Genomic DNA, 15,597 nt, shown 5'->3' with positions numbered 1-15,597 from the left:
AAGTGATAGCAGTTATCCTTATGGTGAACAGACCACCTTCCAGGTACTCTGCTGTCTTCAGACACACCGTGCAGTTCGTTAGAGCAGCACTAATCAAACCCACTTCTTGTCACAAGGAACCTTTCCGCCTCACCTATAAAATTCGACAGTCTACACGGCAGATAATGGTTTGGTGCTTAGGTGACCTGCCCATCCGTCTCAGCCACACAATCTAAGTGGGTAACGGAGATGGTGACATAATATATATATATATAAAATCTTTCCTAGAAGCAGAAGTTTTCTAAGCGCATCAGAGAATAAGTCTCAAATAGCTGAGTAAAGAAAGGGATAAATTGCTCAAATATGTGCTGAACGTCCCTGGGATTTTTGCCCGTGGGGAAGGGAAAGCGCCGAAGGGAACAGAATCAATGCGGTCGGAGAGCCGCTGGCTGTCGGCAGCCAGATGAGCGCACGGCTTTTTTTGAGCTAAATCCCCCCTTTTTGCAGTGGTTTTGGGCAGGGGCTTAGGTATCCATGTGCTGAAAGTGATTATTTATCATTAAGTGTAAAAGTGAAGTCAAGCTACCCGAGTGCTATAGCTTCTAACATCTGCGCTTATATTGATGGGGTTTGTATCAGAGCCACCTCCCTCCTCATAAAGCTGCACATCAGCTTTGAGATGCCAGACAAGAGACCACCTGCCTTCCTCCTGATTTATTACAGGAGTCATCTGGTGCTATTTGATTCCTCCCGGTATGAAACCATTCATTATTTATATTGCGAGGAACTAGAAATAGCTGTCAGGTGTCCGCTTTCAGGTTGGGATTGGCGGAGAGGAGCGCAGGGGATCCCGAGCATCCCAACCAAGGTGGGAGATGGGAGAGAGACGCTGCCCTGAGGCCGCCTTTGAAGGAGGAAAATGAGGAATAAAAGTGTTATTTCTATGTGAGAAGATACTTGGGATGCCCATGCGCGCACCCGAATTCTCCCAAACAGCTCTAGACAGCAGGGAAAGGACTTTGTGCTTCTTTTTGTTGTCTTTTTATTATTCTGTTTAAACCAGTCTGTGTGCTTTGAGATCCGCGGATCTTGATCCATCAAGTTCTCCCGAGTTTAAACAGCTGGGTTTTATTTTTTGTGCTTGTTCAATAGATTTCTTCACCGTGATCTTTGTTGTTTTACATCCTTAAAGTTTCATTTCAAGCTTCTGGTTCATAATAATCCCGCAGCTTGGATCGCAACAAAAGCTGTGAGCATCTCTCACATGGATACGGGGGGAAATCCACTTAAAACCAGAGTTTTAGCAGACGATGGTGATAACACAGCAGAGATACCGATGCACAGGGTGAAGCGGGATTTACCAGGAAAGCTTCATGTTTACAGTGTCGAACTTTGCATGGTGTGCACATGGGCCATTTAATCAGCGCTGCCTTCTCTGGAAAACCAGGTTTGGACCCAAAAAAGGCGAAAGGACAGACATGATGGGAGCTGGAAGGAGCCGTGGGATCCAGAGCCAGGAAAAGGTGGTTCTTCTGGAAGAGAGAGACTTGGAATTATCCTCACGTGGTGCTTCACTGAATTAGAAGGTTAATATTTGCTGCAGATAATTAATAGAGAAGCAGATGAACAGTGAAGAGCAGTCTACCAGATCCATCCTAACAAAGCATTTTCTCCTCATTATTTTCTATTGCCTTTCTGCTCTGGTTGAAAAAAAAATATATATATATATATACATATATCTCTATCCAATCAGATATGATATATTAGTGCAGATCGCTGGCAGCGTAAGGAGCCAAGCAGTGAGTATCCTGGAGGACGCAGATGCCAGCTCCTCGGGGGACAAGAGGGACACTTGCCAAAAGGAGGAGACTTTCCAGAACCTACTAATGAATTTGCAGAGATATCCTGAAATCCTATGTCCGGGCATCTCACTCGTATGAGCACTACTTATTTATCTATTGTGTTTTACATTGTGCTGTTGTTCAGCACAAAACACTTCATATTTGATTTATTAAACCCACATGAACGATGTTACCTGCACTGGGGTGCACGAATCACCCTTATGGGATGCACAGTTTTTATCGGCGTTTTGGTCCTTGGCGCTGCTGTTGGATTGACGCACTTTGCTTTATTGTCTTTTTAATGTATTTTGGATGCACCTTTAGCAGACAGGGATGATGCCATGCAGGTGTTGTCTGGGTACCTTTTATCCCGAGCACAGTGCAGGGCGCTGCTGCAAATGCACTTTTCCCAGGGGCCGCACGTTTTGCTGCAGCAACGTCGTATTCCATGCTGTCGATTTGCAAAACGTTTACTCCTTTAGCAAAGGTTTTGCCACAGAATGGCTTTTGCTGTCGGGAGAGAGCAGAATGCGGATGGTTTCGCAGGGTGCTGAGGAATAAGGTTGAACCCATGGTGTGCGGGGAGCAGGTGCGGTCCGGCCGGCCGGGCTGGGACACACACGGGAAACCATGGTTATTAACAACAGTTCATTTCAACATTATTAATCCTTGAGACTCCACGTTTGTTTGCATCCCTCCCCATACTGCAGAAGCCCACGCTCGCTTCTCTCCCTCGGGAAAAATACATTTTAAACAACTCCTTGTGCAAAAAGAAGGGAGAGCAAATCAGACCGTTTTCCTGAGGCCATAGAAATTCTCAGATATCCATTTCAAGGTGTTTATTACAGCCTTTCATCCCATCCCCTGAGTGTCGGGACTAAATTCCTTGCCTGGCAACAGATGGGATGCCAATTTATTTTTAGCAGTTTGTTTGCTTTGATTGAACCCTTAAACAGTATCTTGCTTTTAAGTCCTTGAATTACCTTGGGGGTAACAAGCTGGGCTGAACTTCTCTGTGCAAGGAAACCCAGGAGAGAATCTACCTGTGACGAGGAACTATCCCGGCTGCCTAAAACCAATGCTTTACTCTTTATTTAGAGGACCTGTATAACTATGAACTGGCACGCTGAGCAGCGAATAATTCCTTTTATTTTAACAGAAAGGAAACCAGTAGATATTAACGCCACCTCAGTAAGGGCTGGATGAGCGTGTAAGGTCTTCTTCAGCCTTAGCTCTCCACAAATCTGACAAAAGACGTATAAATAGGGCAAACGGCCTCAGGACGGGCACGTCGCCCCTGTTTGCATGGTCCTGCAAGCAATATTTTCTGGGAAAGCAACAGTTAGATACAAACCGTCTCTTTTGTCTGCACCAGGGTGGCTGTAGACGCCAAGAACTTCCAATTGAGAAGGGAAATAAAATAAGCAAGATGAATTTATCCTTCCCCTGCGCTCTTCAGGCTTTGGAACCTTCTGCTGCTGTTATTGGTATGAGATGCTGGTGTCTGGGCAGCGGAGCGGCCTCTTGGCCTTGCTGATCTAATAAACCCTCTGGATTAGAAATGTCCCTGTGGCCGCTGGAGCCCGTCTGTGGGTCCATCCACAAATGCGATGGGCGAGACGGAGCGGCCGGGGCACGGGGATGCAGACAGGGCATTTTTGCATCAAAATCAGCATATCCTGCTGTGCTGGAGTGTGTTGTTTGGAAGGGGTTATTCCCGCTGGATATATTCACGTATAAATAAAGGAATATTGCCCTCTACCTTGCGAATTTGTGCAAAGGGACGAGGGACGTGCTGCAGGGAACCAGGTGAAATCTGGCACCGGCTCCATCACTCTTGGCTCTGCAGAGGCTAAAACCCCCCCGAGGCTGCAAATATCCAGCCCTTGTTTTGGCTAAACAAACAAACCCAAATCCCATCCTCGCTCATTGCCACAAGCATTGAGCAGCAGGTCTTGCTTTCTCCCTCTCCGGGCTGGGACGTCCCCCTTTGGATGCACAAATCCATGCCCAAAAAAGCCTTTGGAGGACTTTTTAATGCTTTCTGTAATGAGGATAACAGGGATCATTTCTTTTAATCGGCCGGCTCTGCAAGCTGTCGGCCGCCTCTGCATAGAGAACAAAGCATCCCCCTTGTGTTCCACCAAAAAGGTCTTTAATGAAGCTCTGCCCATTTCTGGGAAGCCTTAAAAACCTTTGTGCTCGTTCCAGCTCTACAGACGATCTGAGAGTTCCTGAGTCTCTCTATGGGGGCCTGGCTAGAAAATGAATTGCTTTTATTAAAAATATTTTATTTCGGGTGTCCTTTCACCCATTTGCTCAGTTCTTTGCTAAAATTACCCTCTGAGTCATAGAGAGCTCTTAAAAACCCCTCCTTTTGGTTTTTCCCCTCTAAATTGCTTTTAATAATTAAGTGTAATGGAGAAGCTTTGATTGGATTCCTCACTCAGATGGTTAATTAGGTATAGCTAAATAAGTTACAAAACATACTTCTTTGGCCTCAATTCCTTTCCCTTTATCCAAACTAAAATACACTGTTCTCCAGAGAGTTCTTGTTTCAAAATTGACTGAAGGTAATTATTTCAGATAATTAAGATCGCTAAGCAAAGTAATTTAATTGTCTTCCCTGCCTCTTCCTCCCTCCAAGAAATGTAAATGTCTGTGTTACACCCAATCAATAAAAACAACCTTTGCAAAGGTTAAGTTGGCCAAGTGTGGTGTGAAGTTGGAAGAGACGAACACGAAGGGAAACCCAGCCGAGATGTGTAGAAAAATGATGATATTTCCAATGGGAAGATTATTTTCCCAAAGATTTTTGTTTGGTTGGTTTGGATTTCTCTTTTTTCGCATCTTTGCCGTGGTCAGAGCAGGGACAACCAAATTAATTGTGTTAAAATCAGCGGGTTTGGGCAGGGCGGCCTGGCTGGGCCCAGCAGGTGAGGGACACGCGGAATCACAGGAGAAAGGGGAATTGTGCTGAAATAACGAGGCTCCGGCAGCAAAACCTTTTCAGTAAGGGCTGTGGTGAGGTAGGAGAAGAGAAATGGAAGCTCAGGGCCTGGAAAAGCTGGGTGAGAACAGGTATTTGGGGCTTCTACTTTCTTCTTCATTACTTCCGAGTGTCTTGTTGCAACGCAGCTTTGGGTATAATGTTTGGTTAGGGCAGTCGGGATGGAATTTGCTCTAATTTTTTGTTGGAGTAAGTGGCAGAAGAATGGGTTGGTTTTGTTTGAGTCACGGCATTTTTCATGTTCGTTAACTTTTTCTGCTTAAGGCTGGAGAAGGGATGAAATCGGGAGCTCCTTCCTTTTGTGCTTGGTCTCGGGGCTGTGAGATGGGAGCCTGTTTACCAACTGGCTTTGAGTAACCAAAGAGACTGTGAAGCAAGGAGCTTTATCTTTGTTCAGCGAGATCCTGAGTCATCCTGGTGCCTCTCAGTTTAACCCACTCTTTTTGTTTCTCCTCTCTCTTTGCAAATGTTTCTCCTATTAGCTGTTCCCTATCTGTGTCCCATGCTGCTTGTGTACAGAGTCAGTGATATTTATATAGAAAATAACTTTTACAGCTCCCTTTCCCTGTAACTTCATGGTATCTCGAGCCGCAAGTTCAGAAAGCGCTTAAATCTCTCACCGGTGCAGTGTGTCTGGGTACAGACAAGCAAAAAATAGCAGTACTAAGACTTAAGCAGCTTTCAGGATTTAAACTTGATTCAATCCTGCATGCTGGGCTGTGCCTTAAGCTCGAGCCTCGTCTACAGCTGGGTCAGACCTTCCTGACCTGGTTAGTGTTGCCCGAATCCAAAGCCTTGGGCTGTGCTGGGGGAGTTCAGCTCCTGTTCCAGGTGTGTGGGCAGGGGGGTCTTGGGATAATCTCTCACTGCTGCAAACATCTGGGCTGGACTTGCTAAGAACTGAGTTAGATACTAAAACACTGGGAATGTGTCTGTACATCTGAAGTACTTCTAAAAATGACTTGAACTCGGAGAACACAGCCTGGCTGCTCACGCGTTCACCTTAAACTGCTCTGGCTTCTCTTTTTGGACTCTACCGAAAGCCATCGCTCCCCTTAAGGTCGTTTGTAACGTGATGCATGCTTTGCAGAAGCAAAAGGTCTGGGGCCATTTACATGTGTCTTTCCAGAAAGGACAGATCCTGAACAGAGCGTCCAGGTCTATAACCAGTGACAGCAAAGCGTTTGGGGACACCTCATCACTCCTCTTTCCACAGCAGCAAGTTTCCCACCTGTTAATTTCCAAAGCTTAGCCCAGTTTTTTAGTTCTAGCCATTTTATAATGCCTGCATGCTTTTATTAAAGCTTCCTGTGGTGTGTTCATTATAATTTCTGTTTTACAAGGGCCACAAACACTTCAGGAACCTGTCAGTGCTCCTCTTTGAAGCCGGCGTAGAGGCGAATACCAAAGATCTGCTATCTTAATTAGTACAAGAGGTTACGGGGATGTTAATACCTGATCTTGCAGGGCTGACAGAAAGGATTAAAGGTTGTGGAATCGCATGCCTGTAAAACAGAGGGTTCCGGGCACAACTGTGTTATTCTGAGCTCAAATTGGCAGATTGCGGCTTTGCTTGCTTGGCTGAACGTGCTTGTTGGTGCGAGTCTGAGTCGGAGCATACGGGACTCGTGCTTGGGCCAAGGGTGGGAGCTGCCAGGAAGGTCTTAACTCCTTCAAGCTTTGACGGTATCGATCAGAAATACTTGAAATAACGCCTATACCTTGTGGCTGTGCAATATGATCTTTCAATCCGCGTGTTTTCTAAGCAGCTTTGCTGTTGTGCTTGGGGAGCAGGACGTGGGTCTTATCAGCACCTATTCCTGCAAACTCCTGTCACCTGAGGTCAACGGGGCCCTGGTGACATGATTGCTGCCCACAGCACTGCATAGGGTCCACTAGACAGCAACCAGAGATGTGGTTTTAGCACCACCGTGACAAACTGGAACGCTTGGTTCCATAGCGTGGGGATGCTGAGCAGCTGGTGTGTCAGGGTCAGCAGAAAGGAAGAGGCACCTTGGGAACCCCAGCTTACCCCATGGAAAGGGACACTCCAGCGTCTATTTGTGGCTATTAATGGCAATCAGATACCGGACAAGACGTTCTTCTTGCAGACCTGTTCTCCTTGGCCTCGCTCAATCTCTTGCGGTTCACGCAATAAAATTCCTGAGATGCATGGTCCTCTGTAACAGCTTGGAGTCCTAAAGCAGTCGCTGTGTGGGCATGGAGTACGTGATGCTTCAGTCCTATTTTTAGCCTTCGGGATTGTGTGTTGGAGCCCTTTGCCCACATTGCTTCCATAGTCTTTACCCTGAAATGTTCGTAGTTTCAGGCCCTGATTCTGCAGTGTGGTGGTTTTGGCTGAATCTTTGAGGATATCTGTGTGTGACAAGTAACACTCAACCTGTCTAAAGGTGGTGAAAATCTCGCTGTAATTAATTAACTTATTGTATTTTATGATGTTTGGTGTGCTTCCTCGGCACCCAGAGGATCTGGGATCTTTGATCCAGAGAGTGTGATTTATCGGGCAATTACCCATCTACACACCATCGGTCATGCTGGAAAGAGGCGCTGTGATCTCATCAGTCTGGGAGAACGCGACACGGAGGGACTTTTATCAAATGAAAGGGGGGCTGATGGATGGAGAAGTCGGGGAAAGTATTGATTCAAGCCAATATATTATCCTCTACATTAATATTGTGCAGCCAGTAGCAAATAGAGACCCTGCACTAGTGTTAGTGGTTTTGCGTGCTGAAGGATTTCCCTTCTGTAGAGTTTTATTTCAATGAAGATTTATGTTTTAGGATGCTAAATGGTTTCTTATGGAAATGTTGGTTCTTCCATTTTACAAAGAAACAGGCAAAATGCACAATTATTGTAGTTGTGCCATCAGGAGGAAGTGGTGTGAGGTGAATCCTCTTGGGAAGATGGTCTGGGTGCAGAGTTGTCTGTATCTGATGCTCTATATTTTGGGAGATGGCTTGGAAAATAGCACATGGCAGGTCCTGCAGGGCTTTTCTATAGGTGCATTAAAAAGAATGGTGGCCCGGGCCAACCGCTTGTACATAAACTTCACTGCAGGCCTAAGGCCCAGATGGTGGCTATGGAAATGTGAGATAAGGAGAAAACTCTTAATATATTTAGTCCTGTTGACTTTCCAAACGGCTCCTGAATCCGGTCCAGAATACACGTTACATCACGTAGGTTCTCCCCTTCCATTACTGCTTCTTTTTCAATTTGAAGGACAATCCTCTGAGTTTAGCAGGGGCTTTTCTGTCAATGACGGATGCATTCCTCCTGCTACCCGTTCTACCTCGTAATACTGGATTTATTCACATGTCGACAGTTCTTCCCATATTCATCAGGGCCAGATAGTGATAAGAAGGACTTTGGCTTTAAAAATGACCTCCCTGCTTGTTCAGCAGGCAATAAAACTGGGCAGCAGGGGCATCTCAGCCCAGCTGTTCTTGCTCCAGGTTTTCCTGCCACACCAAGCAGAGGATGGGTGCATTTTCCCCTGGTCCCCACTGGAGGTCACTGGAACATTGTTCACCATTGTCCGTTAGAACAAAGGAATTGCAAACCTGACGTTTCCCGAAATGAATGTTTTAAATTTTCAGAGATTTTATCAATTTTACATGTGAAAATAAATCTCCCAATTGCTCATAATCCCGGGTGTAATAGATATTTTATAAACATTTCTTATGCCCCGAGGAGACATCAGCAGAGGCTTTATTTTACCAAAGTATGAATCAACTGATAAGAATTTTAAGAAAGGCTCCTGTAATGGGTTCTCTGTGCCTCAGCTTGCTTTGTCGTACCCTGATGGATGTGTCTTAAGTGCAAAAACATACCTAAAGCCATTCCGTGTCCATCAGCAGGAAATCTAAATGTTGCCATTGCCAGTCATTTTATTGCATGTGTTATATATGCTGGAAAGAAAATGAGCAGCTTGGCGTTGTGCAAAGGTCATCTTAGGAAATTCGGTTCAGATGGGGGAGGCAAAGAGTGTTGTGGGTTTTTGTTGTGTGTTGGTGTTTATTTTTGTGTGTGTTCTTCTGCCCTTGTGCGGGCAGCAGTTCCTTCTTGCTCAGATTTTTGGGAAGTCTCAGATTGCCCTCCTTTCCTAAATACAGACCCCCCCATGCATGGGGAGTCCCCTGCACTTGGTGCTGGAGCAGAAGGTGATAGATGAACGTGATCTAATTATCAGTAATTAAAAAAGTTTGGCAACTAGTCATGGAATCAGCAAGAAAATGAAACAAAGCTTCTTCACAACCCATCTACCAAAGTGTGTGCAGTTGCTATTAATGAGAGACCAAACAATAATTAGTACTAACTAAAAGGATCCCTTTGTATCTCCCAGTGGTAAAGCAAAGAAATAGATTGCTGACTTTTGGGTGATACCCAGTTTCAATATAACACTGGGATTTATATTTTAGTCTCTATATGTTAGGTGCATTTGCAAAATGTATCGGCTTATGGCAAATTAGGTGCTATTCGCTGTAAGTTTTTGAGTGCAAGACTGCGTGCAGTTTACCAGCTCGAGCAGTGCTTGGTCTCCTTTGCAAATGCGTGGGAGGAGTTGGGGATTTCCATTTCAGATGTAGGTATTTCCTTTAAATCTGTTCCCACAGACAGCTGGCAAATCCAAAACCCCTGCTGGAGTATTTATTAAGTAGAAATGCTACATGAAAAAAATGCGACGCGTGTCTTGGCCTCTGACAATCATCAGAAGCTTCACGGGGAAGTATTTTTAACAGCATGGGGTTTTTGTTCTCTCAGATCACCCCCTCCACACTCCCCATTAGGATAAAGATGGGTGAGGAAAAGCCCAGTTTTAGTTGAGCTGAGGTGGCACCAGAGAGGGCCGGGCCCAAGGGGGATCTGTCGGCTCTTAGCACTGAAAACACTTATAAAGACCTCCGAAAAGTAACGCTTGATTGTATTTAACGAGTAATTTTTGGCACCTAAATAACAGGTTCATCTCGACTTGATGATGAACGCAGGGGCTTCAGTCCTGAACCAGAGATTTGATTAATGCATTAAAATGATGAGGGACTCGGCTGGAATAAGAATGTATTTGCCTATAGGCTCTCTGATAGACTTGATGAGCACTGGATTTTTGTGAACACAGTGGGGTTTTTTTCTAGTTACAGACAAAGCAGGCGACCTCCTGAGATGTTTCTGCTGGGTGTTAAATTCTAGAGAAGGAGGTCTCTGAAATGAGAGATGGCTGTGCCCTGCGCTGGCCTTGGGTGAAGCTTTTGGCAAAGGCGGGGGACAAGAAATGTGGCTCGACAGAACCTGCCAATAATCTGTTAGCCAAGAACGTGCCCAAGAAGCAAATTTATGAGCCTCAGAGGTTCAAAATGTCCTTGTGGGGTGTGTGGGCATTTAATAAACCTGGAGGAGGGACGGCTCCGTGTGCACCCAGGCCTGGACTGCACCGGCACTGTTTTGCTTAATTTAAAAAGCTTATCCTTAAATGGCTGCACTAAAACTCTGGAGCCCTAAGAAAGAAGATGCAAATAACTTGACTCTCTTTTTTTTCCCATGGAAGCAATTAAGAAACTGTGTTAATAAGAAATCAAGTTGTTTGTAAATTTTAATGGGTTAAAAGGTGCTCTGGGGAAATCACAAACAAATAGGACGCTGATGCGGACCCTTGCCCACCAAGCAGCTCCACCTGTGTTGTAGGTGGAGATGAGGTTTTTAGGGATGTGGGTTAGTGCTGGATTTAGGTTATGATTGAACTCCATCTTGAGGGTTTCTTCCAACCAAAATGATTCTTTCTCACTGGTATGCAGAGGGCTGAGAAAATGTGAGAATAGGCAGCAGCTTAAACAAAACCTCATCTAAGCGTTCCTGCTCTGGCAGGGGGATTGGACTAGAAGATCTTTTGAGGTCCCTTCCAATCCCTAAATGTCCAATTTATTTGTTCTTTTAATGCCGCGATTGCAAAGCCCAAGTCGTGATTTCAAGGCCCAGCCTGTGCTTTCTGTAGCGTAAGGGTTGGCAGCGTTGCTTCTGCTGTGGCTTGGAAACGGTCCTGCAAAGGAGTCCTCTTGGTTTCTAAATGTGCTAATATCTGACATATGCAAAGAGCGTAACCGGAGGCTTCCGTACGGCCTCGGTAGCCGAGGAAAATATTAATGTGACAGGAATGGAAGATGGAGCTTCAGGCACAGCACTTGTGTTTGAGGCAGGTGAGAGGCAGGGCAGTGACCAAGTGACAACTGTGTTTATTGCCGCTGGGGTGTGTGACATGTATGTGGTCTCCATGAGGCCGAATTATTGTGGGTTGTAAGGACTTTGCGGAACTACACTTAGTTTTGTGTAATATGTCTACCTATACACAAAAATCAACAAAAAGACTTCGCCATTGCTGTGACACGTTCCTTCCAACTTGTTCACTCCTGTGATTATTGCAATTTGTTTCTCCTGAGTTTTCTGTAGAGCATGACATGACGCCAGAGTTTTATGGTGAGTTGCACAAAGGACTCCTTTGCATATTAAAGACTTTGTATTGTCACTTGACTAAATTTGGGAAAACATCTACCACCGTGAGTGTCATTAGAGAGATGAATTCCAGTGCTCATTACTGGGGTGCTGTGACAAATAGGTGGCAGAAGGACCATAAAGTATCTGTGCCTTTTTTTTTTCCCCAAGCCTTATCAAGGCTCATTTTACATTTCTCCATCTCTAGCAATCTCAATCCCTTGATAATAAATGCAGCTCGCACACCAACAACCCCCCCTGGACTGATTTCTTTCCCCTGGAAGAAGTGATTTAAAAGAAGACGAAAAAAGACATTGAATGTGTTCATTATTGATAATCTTAAAGATTTACTGTGGGCTTTCAGAAAAGCTGCTGCCTTAAAGCAAACTGCTTTTATCTCCTTTTTGTTTGCTTAGTTGGCTTTTGTGGGTTTTGTGTGTAGGGTTTTTTTTCTGTTCAGTAGCTCATGTAGGTAGAAGCTCAAATATATATTGTTTTTTCCTGAGGGGAAATTTTCCAGTGGCTGCTCGTGGTGGTGGGAGCTGCCCAAGGATGCGGTTTGTGGTGTGTGGGGTACGTTAGACCCGGCTTGAGGTGCCTGTGGCCGCTTGAGGAGCATCGTGGTGCTACCAGCCCCACAACAACAACAAAACCTTGGCAAAATAGCACAGAAATCTGCTCAGTGGCTGAAATGGTTTCCAGTCTGGTCCTTCCGATCTCCATCCTCGCTCGTCTTCCCACGCACCATTTCAGGGCACTTGTTTTGAGCTGGGGTTAAAATGTTCTTCACGTGGTACATAATTGTATTAGAGTGCAGGAAGCCAAGAGGAAATGGAAGAGGAAGGGGGAGTTTAATTCAGATGAATCCCCAACTGCTCCTTCACTGCAGCTCGAGGAAGGATGTCAACACGATAATTATCACAGCGGTTTGTGTTTTATTGCTTCCAGCTTTCTCCTTGGGGGAGCAGCAGCAGTTGGTGCCGTGCAGGAGATGGGGTGGCAGGTGGGAATCAGGTGCACACTGACTGAGCTGAAATGCAGGGAGCTAGAATGGGAATCTGTGCTAAAAAGCCCAAAACCAGCAAATTTCTCCATCGGGTTCTGACCTTGGTCAGTGCACCCCAAAGGGCAGAGGCAGCCATGCTGTGCTCAGAGCCATCAGATATCAGGGATGTTTAAAAGTACAAGATACCCAGCCAGGAGGTGGGGACCAGATGTGCTCATTCACCTCTTTGCCCTTCAGTCTCCAGAAGCTCCAGAATGTCTTGTTAAAGCCAAAAATAAGTTCAGGGAGGAGCAGATGGCATTGGGAATCAGGAGGTGTGAATGAGCTGGTTTCACCCACGTAACCTCTTGATGGGCCTTGCAAGACCAGGTCACTTAAACACCAAAGTGGTGGCAGAGATATAATAACAGAGAAAGCGAGTGGGTCTCAAGCTTAAGCTGGGTTCTGTGCAAAGTGTGCTGCTTATTTCAGAGTAGTTAGGTCTCCTGTATGGGTGACTGTTGGGAAGCAGAGAGCGCCAACCCAAAGGGCTGTAAAATTGAGAACAGAACAGAATGGGAAGGTCTGAACTGCTGTGTGCAGTGAGGAAGGAGCAAGAACAACCTGGTAGCATCTTAGCTGAGTTGTACAGGTGGATGCTGTAATAGCAGAGCAGGGAAAATCTTACCCTGATGTTAAAGGAAGGAAATAAGTTCGCTGTCTGCTTGTTTGGGGACTCTGGGCATGTCATCTCTTCCCTGTTGATGTCTTGCTGTTGCAGAGTGTGCTTTCCGTGGTGATTTGATGCAGGATCTTGGGAAGAAAGGGCCGTGTAATTGCTTTTCCACACAGGGGGCACAACGGGCTGGTTGAACTCATGGGCACTCAAAGGCCTGATGGCTGAAAAGGGTTTGCAGTGTTGAAAGGAAAAAAGGTGCGTAATGTTTACCACAATACTTAATAGGAAATACAGAGGACTTGGTCTGTTCCTTGTCGGGTTCAATACGGTCCATCTTAGTAACTAAATCTCTCTGGTCTAGGATTTTCCTGCACATGCAAGTGAAAATTTATCAATTTATAAACTCGGTTGCATGTTGGAGCAAAAATGGAATGGAATGAACTTTGTTTTTTCCTCAGTAGCTGCAATGAACCAGGTAACTTGTGCAGAAATGCATCGATTGTCGTTTCCTCGAGTGTCTCTGCCTTCCAGATCGTGGTATTTGCTTCTGAAGCAACAGAGATTTCTCAAAGGTCCCTGAGCATGTGGAGCTGTATTTCATCCCCATAGTTAATTCAACAAAGGATACTGGAACACAGAATATCAGAAAACATTTTGTCTGTGTTCAGAAAGCAAAACCATATGCTCAAACCCTGTCATCAGTTCAGAGGCGTTTAATAACCTCATACTTCACCAATCAGAATAATTAAACAGGCTCATTATTTTAAATATTCATTGCGTCCAGATTCCATGTTTGGCTTTCTTGGTCAATTTGGTTCACGCTAATCTGGGGGAAGGAAAGAATGTTCTCTAGTGCTCAATTTGCATTAAAAACACTATAATTTGTAAGTAAATTAGAAAGCTTTTAAGTGAAGAGGGAACATCAGTGACTTGACAGTCAAAGCTCTCCTTTGTTTTTCAAGCACGATGTTCCAGAAAGATGCTCTTCCTTTCTTGGAATTACATGGCGGTAAGAATGAAGCCTTGTAATTGTTCATTAATCCATGGTTATTAGGAGACTGGTGGAAGAAAGCACCAGAAAAGAAAAACAAACCCAAAGCGGGTGGGATCTCTCCTGTGATACCTTTAGTGGAAAATGGCCAAAAGGAGTAAAAAGATATAAAGAAAGGTCACTATGGTGAAAATAGTGGTGGAGAGGGAAAGTTTCTCCTCTTTTCTTACTTGACCAACCTGGCACAAAGAAAATGTCATAATTAGTTTGGGTTTTAAGAGTGTTCAAAACCGATAGGCTCTACTATTTTTCCTTTTTTTGGTATATCTGATTGCAAGGATATTTATTGGAAAAAAAAACCACCCTGTTTTCTGTTTAATCAAAGATGTTGCTTCTTTATTGCTTCCACCTCTCTGTTTTGGAGGAGGAGGGGAGAGGAGTGAGAAATGCAGCAGAGAAACTCATTTCGATGCAAATCTGTTGTTGATAATTGCAGTTTTAAAATCTTCTCAACCTTCAGCTGAACAATGATAAAAGAATAATGGCTGTGAATTATTAGCTGTTCCACCTACCTCCGGAATAGTTCTTACGTTGTTGTGATACTTGAATGTATTTATTTTTGTATATTTTTTTTTAAGGTGCATGTGGTTCCTGTGGTCTTTGTCAGCAGTAAATAATAACGGAAAGAGGTGAAGGTTCTAAATGTATATTATTAAAACCACCAAGCTACAAGCTTTGCTTTTTTCCAGGCTTGGTGTTAAACACCTTGCCCTCCAAATCATGAAGCCTCTTGCAGCAAGCAGGTGCTATAACTGATGGTTGTATTTATCTGCCATGGCAAATCGAGATGGATATGTTTCCACCTGTCTGAGCTGGCAATTTGTCACCCTAATTCCTAATGGATCAAGCATTTGCTAAAAGAGGGTAATTGTTTGGATGTGAAACTTGGCTTTCTGTTGCTAGGGATTTATGAAGTGTCAAGTTGTGGACATAAAGTATAACATCATATTATGCTAATTCTTGTCATGCTTATGCATGTCATGACAGTGTAAGACAATGTGACTACCTAACGGGCAAAAGGAGCAATTCTCTCCGAAATGGAGAATACCCACTGCTAATTCAGAGGGTGGATCCTACAGAGACTCACAACAGCTGTATTAAGAGAACTATTAATAATAATTAACAGAGGTGGAGTCCTGGGTTCTTCTGCCTCCATGCCCACACATCTTGGTGTGACAGACTCTAGGCCATGGAGCTCTTGGTTTCTATGTGGAAATGACCTCTTTTTCACAAAAAAAAAAGGCATTGTGGATATTTTCTGGAAGTATATGAGAAAGTGGCGTTTTTCTTAGTGGGAGACATTTGTGAGAACACCAGACTTCTCAGTGACTTGATGGGAATGACATTAAGGACAGAACTAATAACAAGCAGATGGAGGGAGCTCGGCCTTGATGAAATGGCTTTCGCCGCTTGCTAGGGCACCAGAGAGGGGTCTGTTCTCTATTAGTGTATCTCTAATGTATGAGTAGAAAGGTAAACCATCAATGTAAGGAGCAGGATCATCTTCTGAAGCCTTGTAGCTCAGCAAGTTCTCCTTGCTAAACCTTTGGGTCT

General features: G+C 44.6%; 1 protein-coding gene across 4 annotated transcripts in view; it reads left to right on the top strand.

Moving 5' to 3' along the window:
- The window catches only part of LOC139829541 (uncharacterized), a 292,141-nt gene that overhangs the window by 17,445 nt on the left and 259,099 nt on the right, over positions 1-15,597 (top strand). The gene's annotated exons all lie outside the window — the stretch shown is intronic.

Source organism: Patagioenas fasciata, chromosome 21 (genome assembly GCF_037038585.1).
Source record: "Patagioenas fasciata isolate bPatFas1 chromosome 21, bPatFas1.hap1, whole genome shotgun sequence".
NCBI classification, from domain to species: domain Eukaryota; kingdom Metazoa; phylum Chordata; class Aves; order Columbiformes; family Columbidae; genus Patagioenas; species Patagioenas fasciata.
Note: the sequence above shows the minus strand (reverse complement) of the source record. Positions and strands in the feature narration are given on the sequence as shown.